This window comes from Siphateles boraxobius, unplaced genomic scaffold (assembly GCF_051911475.1).
Source record: "Siphateles boraxobius isolate OS27281-9 unplaced genomic scaffold, OSU_SipBor_1 16, whole genome shotgun sequence".
Classification (NCBI taxonomy): domain Eukaryota; kingdom Metazoa; phylum Chordata; class Actinopteri; order Cypriniformes; family Leuciscidae; genus Siphateles; species Siphateles boraxobius.
Genome location: NW_027508766.1, coordinates 15495963 through 15509215, shown reverse-complemented (window position 1 = coordinate 15509215; position 13253 = coordinate 15495963). Strand labels below are relative to the sequence as shown.

The window sequence follows — 13253 nt, the reverse complement described above, 5'->3', positions numbered from 1 at the left end:
GCGTCTGAAGCACATTTGCAACTTCAATCTTGATCGGTGTTGCATTACCTCGTGACGTGTGCCGGCGTAAGGTGGAAGCTATAAAGGGAAGATGGCAACACAATAGCGTCAGCTTTTTGTCTTCACCAAGCGCTATGTGTGACTGTCAGTCTTATTTGGTGTTGTCTGTAATTATAAAAAAAATAAAATTATATATATATATATATATATATATATATATATATATATATATATCATTTTTTTAAATAAATATATCGTCGCTGTCCGATGAAAACCGCGTATGTCCATTTTGCCGATTTTGTGATTTTTAGACGGATAGAATGTCCGGGTTCATTTCCGTATACAGGATGCGTCACATTATCTAAATGACCAATGAAAAGTTGTGAAATCATGTCATCTGATTTTCACGTATATCCATTTGCTGTAAAAGCTGTCAATCATGCCGCGTATCTCCGGTCTCGTGTAGTTTCAACTTGCGTCTCTGGAAGCTCAGCATTGGATAGCCAAATAACACTGTGAGGTGAAGTATCAGCAAACATTGTTTTTGACAACTGTTCTCAAGTTTATTATATATTCACAAAATTACGGTAGGACTGTGCAAACAAAGTATCAGTCTCTACCATTGCCATGTCAGTGTATTGATTCATTGTCCCTTCATAGTTTGCAAGAGACATTTAATAAACTGAGCGTATTTAATAAACTGAGACGTAGGCTATTTAATAAACTGAGCGTATTTAATAAACTGAGACGTAGGCTATTTAATAAACTGAGCGTCATCTGTCAATATGAAACGCGATTTGGTCATTCTAATTAATGATCGGAAGAACGCGTATCGACCACCGTTACTGTAAAATATGCCCGTATGCCCATTTAAACTCGATTTTGGTCAAATGTGGATTATATCATTACACTGGTAAGAATATGGTTACATTTAAAGATGCCGTACCAAGTATGCAACGCTACGTTCAACTGCTTTTGAAATTACGGTGTTTTTTTCACTTCCTGAAAAGTAACCGTTTTGGACATACGTGAGTTTCATCGGGCAGTGACGATATATAAATGGCGAACCAGCAGTTTAGATTGTGTATGTGCATCCCTGCCCGTTGTTACATCACGGACGGGGACACATACGATCTTTGTTTGTGCTGCTTGGCTGTGGAGCATGCACAGTCAGATCTTGAGGGAGCTGTCTGTGTACACTGTGAGGCTCTCCCTCTCAGAAAGCTCCGCTCTTGCCTGGCCGTGTTTGAAGAGAGTGGCCACCCGTGGAGACAGGTAAGTGTCGCACTACACACTCAGACCCCGCTTCGGGCCGCTCCTCTTCCCTTCTGAGCCGAGTCCCTGTCCTCCACTTCGCTGTCCCACCCCGGGTACGTCTGTGGTGCCTCTGGTCCCCCTGGGCCGGTTCATGGAAGCCTGGAGAGTGCTTCCCAACCGGTCCAGCTGGCTCCTCCATACCATCAGACTCGGCTACTCTATTAATTTTGCCTGGCGTCTGCCCAAGCTCAGCGGCGTTTTTTACACTTTGGTGTTGAGCTAACGTGCCCCTGTCATGTGCGCGGAGATCGCAGTCCTACTAGCGAAGGATACGATAGAGCCGGTTCCTCCAGCTGATATGAAGACCGCCTTCTACAGCCCGTACTTCATTGCACAGCCCTGTGCCAAGTCAGGGAGGGGAAGGAGCAGGTCTAGTTGCCCTTTCTTGGCCCAACCTGACCTAGTTCCCTGAACTTATGCTCCTCTTGACAGCCCTTCCTGACCCATTCCTCTGAGACATTCTCAGGAACGGGGCACCATTGGCACCCGTGTCAAGACCTCTGAAAACTCCATGTCTGGTCCTGAAACTGGTTCTGAAACTCCATGTCTGGTCGGGACGCAGACGCAGCCCTGGCTTTTCTCTGTCTCTTCCGCTCATTGCGGTTATAGCTGGACAGAACGCAAAGCCTCAGGACCTCAGACCAGCTCTTGTCTGTTAAGAAGACCAGCAGAAGGGAAAGCTGTTTCCAAGCAGAGGTTGGCCAACTGGACAGTGATTGCCATTGATTGATCTTGGTGTGTTTACCCAAGGTGCACCTTGCCCACCTGGGTAGTGAGACTCTCCAAAGAGAGAGTGTAGCTCCTTCCTGGGTGTTGACAGAGTGCCTCGCTGACAGATGTTTTTAGAGCTACGGGCTGGGCGACACCAAACACCTCCGTTCGCTAGAAAAATACCCTATAAGTAAGTAAGTAAAATTTATTTGTATAGCACATTTCTCAGATAAAAATCACAAAGTGCTTCACAACAAAAGAAATAATTCACAACTCTTATAAAGACATTTACAGCACAAATCGAAATTAAACACACGTACACATTAGACCAGCCTAAACACCATACAGTCTAGTTAAAAGCTTCTTTTTAAAAAAGTCTTTTCAACTGGGTTTTACAATTTTCCACACAATCCAAGCAGCGTATGGAAGGAGGCAAAGCGTTCCACAACCTGGGTGCCACACCTTGAAATGAACGGTCCCCCCTAGTTTTAAAATGTGTAAGGGGGGCAACTAATAGTCTCTGGCCTGTTGATCTCAGACTACGTGAGGACGTACGCAGCTGTATCAGGTCAGAGATGTATGGAGGTGCCTGTCCTTGTAGGGCTCTAAAAGTTACAACCAAAATTTTGAAGTGCATTCTAAATTTCACTGGTAACCAATGAAGTGAAGCTAAAACTGGAGTAATATGTGCCCTTTTACTCGTATGGGTTAAAAGACCAGCAGCAGAATTTTGGACAGTCTGGAGACGGCAAAGATCTTTCTTATTAAGGCAAATAAAAAGACTGTTACAATAGTCTAAACGAGACGAAATAAAAGCGTGAATGATCATCTCCAACTCGGCTTTTGAGACCAAGACTCTTATCTTAGAAATGTTCCGTAATTGAAAGAAACAGTTTTTAATAAGTTGTTTCGAGTGTTTCTCCAGAGACATGGCCGCATCAAAAACAACACCTAAGCTCCTGAGACTCGGCTGAACAGACGAACCTAAGGCACCAATATGTTGTTTTATCTGAGGGATGCTCTGCTCAGGGGCAATAATTAAAGTTTCAGTCTTGGCTGAGTTCAGCATTAAAAAGTTGTCATTTAGCCACTGCTTGATCCTACTCAGACAGTTAATTAAAGATGACAGTTTATATAACTCAGTAGGCTTAAAAGAACAGTATAACTGAATGTCATCTGCATACAAGTGATAAGAGACATCCTGAAACTGGCTTATTATCTGTCCTAGAGGGAGTATATACAGAAGGAAAAGAATCGGTCCCAGGACAGAACCCTGAGGAACACCACTCGATAAACCTGCAGTATCTGACATGTTCTGATTTATAAAAACACTAAAGCTTCTACCAGTAAGGTAAGATGAGAACCATTTCAGAGCTGATCCAGATATCCCTAATAGATCCTGAAGTTTATTAAGCATAATTTTGTGATCAATAGTGTCAAAGGCAGATGTAAGGTCCAAAAAAACCAACACTGTATGCTTCCCAGAATCAGCTGACATCAAAATATCACTTGTAACTTTCACCAGTGCAGTTTCCGTAGAATGTCTTTTACGATAACCTGACTGGTATTTCTCTAGAAAGTAAATCTCTAAGAAAGTAGTAAGCTGCTCTGCTACCACTTTCTCTAGAATCTTTGTCATGAAAGGAAGTTTAGATATAGGCCTATAATTCAAGGGTTGCAATGGGTCTAAACTGGGCTTTTTAAGAACAGGTTCAACAATAGCATGTTTAAAAAAGTCAGGAACCACACCAGTTAAAAGAGAAGTATTGATCATCTCTACAACACAGGGGCCAATACTATCAAAAACCTACTTAAACAGCATAGTCGGGAGACATCACTGTGGCCATAAGAGGACTTCAACTTATCTAGTAGAGTAGTAATATTGAATAATGTCACACGTTTAAAGAAGAAACACGGATAAGAAAGACCCAAAGTGCCAGCCGTGTATGCAGAAGGAGGTAAAACGGTAGCTCTGATATCCTTATTTTTCTCAACAAAGAAGTTAAGGAATACATTACTGTTTGACAGAGAAAGCACCGCAATTGGAGAAACAGATGGCGAAACAATAGAGTTAATAGTATCAAACAAGAATTTGGGGTTTTCCTTATTAGAGGACATTAGCTGAGAGAAGTAATTAGTTCTAGCACTCTTCAGGAGTTCATTTAGAGAAACAGTTAATTCCCTAAGATAGAGCCTGTGAACTTCCAGTTTAGTAGTTTTCCATAAGCGCTCTAGTTTCCGACGTTTACTTCTACAGCTCTGAATAGATGAATTAATCCACGGGCAGGGCTTTTTAACAGACACAATGTTAGATTTCATAGGAGCTACTTCATCTAGAATTGCTAAACATTGGCTGTTAAGAGACTCAACAACATCTCAAGACCTAATGAGAAAACATTTGTGCAGCAAACCTATGTGTCGAGCTGGTTGATTCCCGTGGGCTCCCTTCACATGAAGACAGTTTCACTGTAAGCCCGGTTCAAAGTGTCGGTTTGCTGCACCATTCCCCTCCTATGGACTGGATATGTGCGCCATTCTTGCTCCAGTAGAGTACCCTGTTGAGTTCCTTCACACACTTCGGCAACGGACGTGGCGGAGCATCCGATGCCAGGCCTAACACTCGTATGCACTGGTGGAACCTGTGTTAGGCTGGGTCCCATATGTTGTGATCCCTACAGTGATCTCATATGTGTATTATTCCACGGTACGGCTCCCTGCGGCGAGCCGTGTCTTTCCTTGGCAGAGCCCGCTCTGCCGTCACTGACCGTTGAATCTCCCCCTGTTATAGGCTGGAGCCACCTCGGTGACATCTCAGTGACACCTCAGTGTTGTACTATCCGGTAAAATGGCCAGTCCATATTGTATTCTCCACATGTATACCTCCCAATGAGCAGGATGTGGCTTCCACAGCGTTTTCTTTTCTTTGAGAGGGCATGCTTTCCCAGTGTTATCCAAGTCTGACTGAGTGGGTCTTGCGGAACAGCAGTGACTTCCCTGGCCTAAGTCCTGTCCTATATCCACCTCAATAATGCGGGGAGATCAGGAGGCTTTTGACTAGGCACTGGAAGGTGGCAGCACTAGTGACATTTTAATGGGGATCCCAATCAGTCGACATGTTGACTACGTCGAACATGAGCGACTGAAAGGGAAAGTCTCGGTTACGTATGTAACCCTCGTTCCCTGAAGGAGGGAACGGAGACGTAGTCCCGTCGCCACTATTGCTGGACCACCACTGACTCTGGGCTCCGTCCGGCTCCTCAGCGAAAAGCAAATGATGCGTGCATCCACTTCCGTATTTATACCCACGCCGCGTGGTGGAGTGTGAGATGCAAATCTTGCACGCCAATGTGCATTGGCTCGTTTGATCAATACTCGAGGATGACACGCTCTCTAAACGTGATCGCAATCAGTCGACCAAAGACTACATCTCCGTTCCCTCCTTCAGGGAACGAGGATTACATACGTAACCGAGACAAGTTTCTGTAAAATTGAAACTGTAAAATGCTGATGAACTTCAGTGTGATGTAATCTTTTTTGTTTTATATGATTTATAAGATATTGTTTTATATGATTAAAATTATTTCCTTGTGTATTTGTTTTATGATGTTGTTGTATATTTCACTGTAATAAACTTCAGAGAACTCGCCGTTGATCTATATACTGTTTATTACAACATTCTAGCAACCCTTCTTCGTGGCATTCATGTCCTACTGGGCAACTGGTACCTTAGTGACACCTACTGTTCATCCAGTACATGTTATATTGAACATGCATTTCAATATACCACAACAACATATTCCCTTTTTGTTAAAGAACAAGATTTGAATTAAACTAAAAGAATATAACAAAGCACAGAACACAAGAAAACCAATTCATGTATGTTTCCTTGTGCCATGTGCTCTCCTTTCGATTGTCTAGTCCTGTGTAGCACACAGCTTGTGTTTAACACTAGCTGTGTGCTTTCATGTTGTCATGTTTCGTGTGAAAACGTGGCTTATGAGTGTTTCATTAGCTGTGTGTTCATGTCTTGTCTTGTGTGAGCACATGGCTGGTGATTTGTTTTACTGGCCGTGTGCTTGTGTTTTAGTCATGTTTGGTGTGAGCACATGGCTTTTCATGTATGTTTCCTTGTGCCATGTGCTCTCCTGTCGATTGTCTAGTCCCTCCCATCTTGTTACCTGATTATTTATTCATTTGCCCCACCTGTCCTCCCTCGTTACCTCCTTTGATTGCTCTCCCTATTTATTCTCCTTGTGTTTGCAGTCCTGTGCTGATTCATTGTCAAATGTACCCCTTGTGTCCTGCTTAGATCCTGTTCCCAAGTCCAAGTCTGTTGTTGAATGTACCCCTTGTGTCCTGACTAGATCCTGTTTCCAAGTCCAAGTCTTTTGTTTTCCCCCACGGGGTAGTTTTGTTTGTATTGTGTTTTATTTTTATTATTAATAAAAGCCCATTTTTCTGCACTTGAGTCCTCGCTACTTCCACCTACCCAAAACCCTGACGATATCACTGAATATTTCAAAAAGTATGCAATTAAAAAACTCAAATGTTTAACCTGCTTCCAGTCTGTGGAAAAGGGTGAACAAGTATTTTTCTCTATCACTCTTATTTTTTTTATGCCACATAAAGACAAAATGTAACAACATAAATGTCTCAAATACCTTTTCTAGACTATGATCAATATTCAATACCTTGTATCGTTCCCCCTTTTTTTTAAATTACTGAGTACCTTTATCTACTATAGTCCTTAAACCACACTGGGCAGGACATACTCTACGAGGACGTGAAGTTCCAAGAGGAGAGATTGACATTTGAGATGTCTGGGATGCTTGAAAAGGCCTAAAGGAGTCTTCTGCTAGAGAAGGTGTACCAGAAGTGGTAACACAGGATGAAGACGGAGCCAGGTGAATAGCATTCCAAGCTTTTCCATCGGAGAGGTAATATGTTGCAGAGCCTTTCTGAGCTACAATCTTAAAAGGCTGAGAAAACTTGGAATGTCATTTCACTAGTTTACACTTACAAATAAGATAGATGGAATAAATGGTAAGCATATTTGGCGTGCTGTCCGGGGAGAGGCTCAGAGCTCGGATATTGGGCCCGAACCCAGAGTACTACCCTCGTATTGCTGGTTAGTACGTAACCAGGCGAGTGTGAGGAGACTGGGTGTTGGAGGAATGCCCAAACTTTTGTTAATAAAACATAATTTCTTGACGATTCCAGGCCTCCTAATGCGCACAAACAAACCAGCCTGAATCTTTAAAGATTGTGCACTGACTTGCCGATCTGTGTACTCTTTCATTTTGTTTTGTGACTGTCGGATGATTTGTGTCAAGTTCTTTTGTCTTAATTTGACGGCCATGCAAAAGTTCAGCAGGTGACAGTTTCGTCACAGCATGAGGAGTTTCTCTGTATGTATGTAGAAACTCTGTCACAAAAGCTTTCCACTCTTTTCCTTAAATGCTAGCAGTCTGCGAACAGTCTTTGAACACTCAATTGAATCGTTCAGTCTCACTATTCGCTTGTGGATAATAGACAGAGCTATCGTAGTGTTTAATATCTCTGTCTGCAAGGAATGCCTAAAACTCAGCCGAAACAAATTGTGAACCATTATCAGTCACAAGTTCAAGTGGATTTCCTTCATGGCTGTTCCAAAGCAGACAGAAACTTCACAACAGTCACAGAAGTAACATCAGGTGCAAATTTATCTCTGTGCAAATCTCTGGCCATTTACTGTATTAATCAATGAGTGTCATTGCAAAACGACAATCTTAGGGAGCATTATTCAAAGGCCCAACTACATCAATAGCCAGTTTCTTCCAAGTAGTTGTTGGAGTAGGCACAGGACAGAGTGGAGCTGCATGGGTAAAAGCAGTCTTGTCATGCTGGAGACAGGTGGAACAGAATTTGATAGCATTTTCCACTTGACAGTCCATGCCAGGCCACCAGTACAAGTCCCTCAGTCTCTGCTTTGTGCACACCATCCCTTGATGAGTGGCATGCGCCAGCTGGATGAACTTTGATTGCAAAGCTTCCAGAATGATCACAAGTGGTGTGTACCACAAATTACATATCCATCTCGTACAGCCAGCTCATTCCGGATACGACGATATGGAGCTATAGCAGAATTCAAGCTTTTTGCACTATGAGTCCACCCCTTTTCAATGCAGGTCTTTACCTGTTCAATGATAGGACAGGCATTACAAGTAGACCTCAGCTCATGTACAGTGACAGCTGCAAATTCAGGAGACAGTAGAGCCACCATTTCAGGCTCTTGGTATTGGGTGTATTCAGTTGATGGAAGCGGAAGTCTAGACAAACAGTCAGCTATGACATTGTCTCGGCCAGGTTTGCATGCTGTAATTAGAAACACAGGAGATGTGCAGACCATCGGGCAACTCTCATACCTGCATGTCCAAGGCCTTTTGTGGAAAGCAGTGTAGATAAGGGGCCCCATAGGTAGGTGCGCCATTGTTCTGTCGCCCAAAGCCTGTGTTTCTGTTGTAGAATACTTCCTTTCACAGGCAATCAATGTTCTAGATGCAAAAGCAACTGTTCTTTCAGTACTGTCATGACACTGTGTAAGCACAGCACCAATGCCATAATCTGAAGCATCCGTTGTGACTGTAGTCGGTAAAGAAGGATTAAATAATGCAAGGGCTGGGCTAGCAGTGATAAGATTTTTCACACGGCTGAAATGTTCCTGAGCCTCCTATGTCCAGCAAAAGCCAGTAGACCTTCGGAGGAGTGCACGGAGAGGTTCCACCAATGTCGCAAAATTGGGAATGAATTTGGAATACCAGCCTGCAAGACCTAAAAAAGAACGCAAGGACTGTGCATCATGAGGAGCTGGTGCTTGTTGTATAGCCAGAACATTATCTGGATTTGGATGCAAGCCTGAAGCTGAAATCACATGGCCAATAAAAGGTAGCTCAGTTTTCCTGAAGTGCCACTTTTCCTCATCAAGCTTCAAACCACTGCTTTGCAAACGCCGAAGTACAGCTTGAAGTCGTTTCTCATGTACTTCCGGATTCTCACTTTAGACAATGATGTCATCTAAATAACATTGCACACCATCATGACCAGCCAAAATTTGAGATATCATTCTTTGAAAAGCACTTGGTGCTGAGGCCAGACGGTAAGGGACCCGTGTGAAACGATAAGAGTCCATCATGGGTAACGAAAGCTGTCAGATCCCTACTATCTTGATGCAAAGTCACTTGGTGGTATGCATTCTGGAGATCTATTGTAGAGAACATAGAAGCCCCATGTAATTCTGTAAAAACCTCCTCAATATGTGGCAAAGGGTGACTATCTATGACGACAGCTTTGTTTGGCTCTCTTAAATCAACACAAAGTCGAATTCCTCCAGATTTCTTTTGAATGACCACCAGTGGCGACACCCAATGTGATGACGCCACTTTTTCTATGATCCCTTCAGATTCTAGTCTCTGTAACTCTTGCGAGACTGCATCTCTCACTGCAAATGGCAATCTGCGCAATTTCTGTTGTACTGGCGGCACATCTGAACGCACATTTACTTTATCTACAAAACCAGCAGCCACACCCAATGGCTCAGTGAAGTTAACAGTAGTTTGACCATCCTCTGCGAAAGATGGAATGGATCCATTCCTTATCTCAAGATGCAAAGCAGTAAAGAGATCCATGCTAAGTAATGGTGTTCCGTCTGGTACAATGTAGAAAGAAGCATGCGTATGGTGACACTCTAACTGTAATGGCAAAGCACCCTAAAACTGGAATAGTCTTTTTCAAATACGTCACCAAGCGAACATTAGGCACAGCAAGGGCGAGATCTCCAAAGTGTTGGCGGGACAGATGCTCTGGGAGGATGGAAACAGCTGAGCCAGTATCCACCAGTAATTCAACATCGACTGGTTTCCCACACTGTGCGCAAAGAAACATTACACGTAAGATTTCAACTTTACCACACTGTCTGCATTTAGACAGTTTAGCTGGGCATTTCGGGTAGTTTGCAAGACGTGAAGTAACTACGCAACGGAAGCATGTTTTTGCATCCATCATCTTTTTCTGTGATTCATTTGATGGCATTGAATGGGAAATTGTGGACTTACGTGGAGTTGATTTCTGTCACCACCGCGGTTTTGCAGTCATGTGAGCCAGTATGCACCACTTTAACGGAATCTTCAGTGCGCTCCATAGCTTTAGCTTCCGCTACTGCAGACTCAATTTGTCCGGCGATAGTAATTGCATTTTGAAGAGTGAGGTCCGTTTCCAAAAGCAGACGTTCCTGAACACGTGGAGTGCATGTATTCTCTACGATTCGATCTCTAATCATGTCATCCTTTAGCACGCCAAAGTCACAGTTCACAAGCAGTTCACGCAGAGCAGCCACATATTGCATGGTAGGTTCACCGAGTCTCTGAGCACGCTGCCGAAATATTCCTCTCAGCAACCAGGTTCACTTTCTGAACGAAAAATGCTCGTAAAGCAGTCAGCGCAGTCTCATAACTATCTAACTATCATCAGCCACAGTGAGTGTATAAAAAATTATCTGTCCCTCCGTACCCAAGCAATGAATAAGCAAAGCAAGCTATCTCTTCTCCCGTATGTCCTCTGCCGACAGTGCCAATCTTGTAGTTATCAAACATACGAATCCATGAACTAAATGGTATCGTCGGCTCACCCAGAGTTTCCAAAAATGCAGGAGGGGGCGATAGAGCAAGTAGGGCCATCCTCGTCGCCAATATGTTGTATATTTCACAGTAATAAACTTCAAACAACACGCCGTTGATCGATATACTTTTTATTACCAAATTCTAGCAGCCCTTCTTCGTGGCATTCATGTCCTACTAGGCAACTGGTACCTTAGTGACACCTACTGTTTATATATGTATTTCAATATACCACAGATGTCAATTGTGATATTGAAAATTGTGATTTTGAACATTTTCATCGATACAAAATTCGCCAATCAGCAAGGAGCAGCCAAACGCAAACCTTTCCTTCTTTGTCCTTCAGAGCAGATGTCAAACCTGACACGAGTCACGACTATACTGCCTCTAAGTGGAGTGTATGAAGGGACTGCAGGGGGTTCGTAAGTTGATAAAGCAAACAATTAATTAAAAATGTAAATTTAAACATAAATTTTTTTTAACAAACATAAAAAAATTACAATTTAAAAAAATGTAAGTGTATATAAATTTTTGAACATATAAAAATGGTAAGCTTTTTTTTAGAATGAAAAAAATTTAAATATAAAAGATTATTTAGGGAAAATCAATAAATTATGAAAAACTACTGCCATTGTGTGAGTAACATATCAATAAAAAAGTAACTGTAATCAGATTATGAGCATTTTAAAACATAATGTAATATAATTACAAGTCATTTTTGTAATTGGATTACAATACAGATTACATATTATCAGTTACCCACTATAGAGTTAAGATCAATTAAACTTAAATTAGTATTTGAGATTTGATGTACTTGGTGAGTAACTTTGTGTCAGAGTACTGATCACCTTGCCTGGGTTTATTGACCAGCTGTTACTGACCAGGGGACAATAACCAGCTGAATAAATGTGCAACAATCAATGTACTGAAACCAGGCAAACATGCATCTGTCAACATCTGTCTCACACCTTTCGGTGTCGTTTGACTGACCTGGAAGAATATGCGTCTAAGGATGTAATGGTGGTTTTGAAACCCGGTAATCAAGCCTTGTTAGGTAAGTCCTATTTGGAATAGGTATCAAGCCTCCAGCAATTGGGTCTACCAACGTCTCTGTGAGTGAGAAACTTTTCCATGCCAATCAAACGGGAAGCCACAGGCTGACCATCAGGCATTTATGTAGCTAACATGCCGATATGAGTGATTATGTCTTTAAACTAAATTCATCCTTAATGGAGAAGATATTTTTTCATTTTTGTCTATCCCAGCCCCTGAAATCTAAAATCAGGAAAACTGAAAAAGAAACCTGGCATGATACATGTTTGTTTGCAGTATGTGTGGTACGGAAGTTAATTGCAGTGTCCAGTTATAGTGCACCATTGGACTGACTATCCGGACCACATGACTTTCTGTACTGCTGAAGATCTGCCATGGAAACACAATAAACATGATGGCAAGCATCTGTTTTATCACCAGGCTTACTAATATAATGCTATTAATGTGTCAGAATCTCATGTTGATCTAACAGTGATGCTCTTAATGTAATGCAATTTGTGAATTAATATGAGACTTTTTAACACAATGTGTGGCAAATCTTTACTTGCTTATACATTCTGCTTCTTTATTTGATACATTCAAATAATTTTAGACACATTTCATATCCTGTTAAGAGCTATTGGCTGGAACTAGATCTGCTGGTTTTTATGGTTAGTGGAGAATTCATCCTCCAGCAATCCCATCATTCCTGTTCTTCAGGCTGTGTGTGGAAAAGTGCAGTCCTCCAAGCTAAACACATGGTTAGTGAAAAACCCAGGATCTTCACACAGGACTGCCTGAAAGAGGGCTTCCTGAATGAGGGGAAATTTACAGAACACAGTCCAAACTCACTCTCTGAGGACAATGGATATGTATAGTGAGAGAGGAAAGAGAAAGAAATTACATTATCCTTAAAATGATTTCCCGATTGCCTCTGTGTGCTGTGTGTACAATATACTCATTTATCTGACAGAACTGTCAATACTTACTGACTGCAATAATCTATCTATCTATCTATCTATCTATCTATCGCTTTATTTCTACAGAAACTATTCTAATAGCTTTATTTTTAGTTAATAATAACAATGTACAATGTGAGCCAAAGGATGAAATATATATATATTTGAGTGAAAATGCTCATATGACACAATCAATAAATATTTGTGGAAATATAAAACTGGAGTGCGTTCACAGTAAACATGCAGTGAATTGCCCTGCATCAGACCCAGTCCTGCCAGTGAACATAAAAAACTGCACCTCCTATAGGAACATATTTTCCACAATATTTAAACTAATTATTTCTTTCTTTCCTTCTTTTTTTCCTCTTTGTTTTGGAGACGTTGGATGTTATATTAACAGTAGAAACCTCTACGTGGAGGACAAAGCTCCACATAGGTGTGATCCCTAGATGGGAATTGACACAATCCTTGTGCATATGCAGGGGATTTGTTGCTCTGTGGATCTTGCGCCTGCAGGGATATTACTGTAAAAAGCAACAGCCTCATGAACAACATTGTTGAAAGCCTGCAGCTGGGTTTCTGT

The 13253-nt window shown here is 41.9% G+C and overlaps 1 protein-coding gene across 1 annotated transcript in view; it reads left to right on the top strand.

Moving 5' to 3' along the window:
- Window positions 1-444: 444 nt before the first annotated feature.
- The window catches only part of mamdc2a (MAM domain containing 2a), a 45335-nt gene continuing 32526 nt past the window's right edge, over window positions 445-13253 (top strand). The window contains exons 1-2 of the mRNA XM_077231708.1: window positions 445-520; window positions 3257-3379. The gene's annotated coding sequence lies outside the window, so the exon portion shown is untranslated. The remainder of the gene's footprint in view (window positions 521-3256; window positions 3380-13253) is intronic.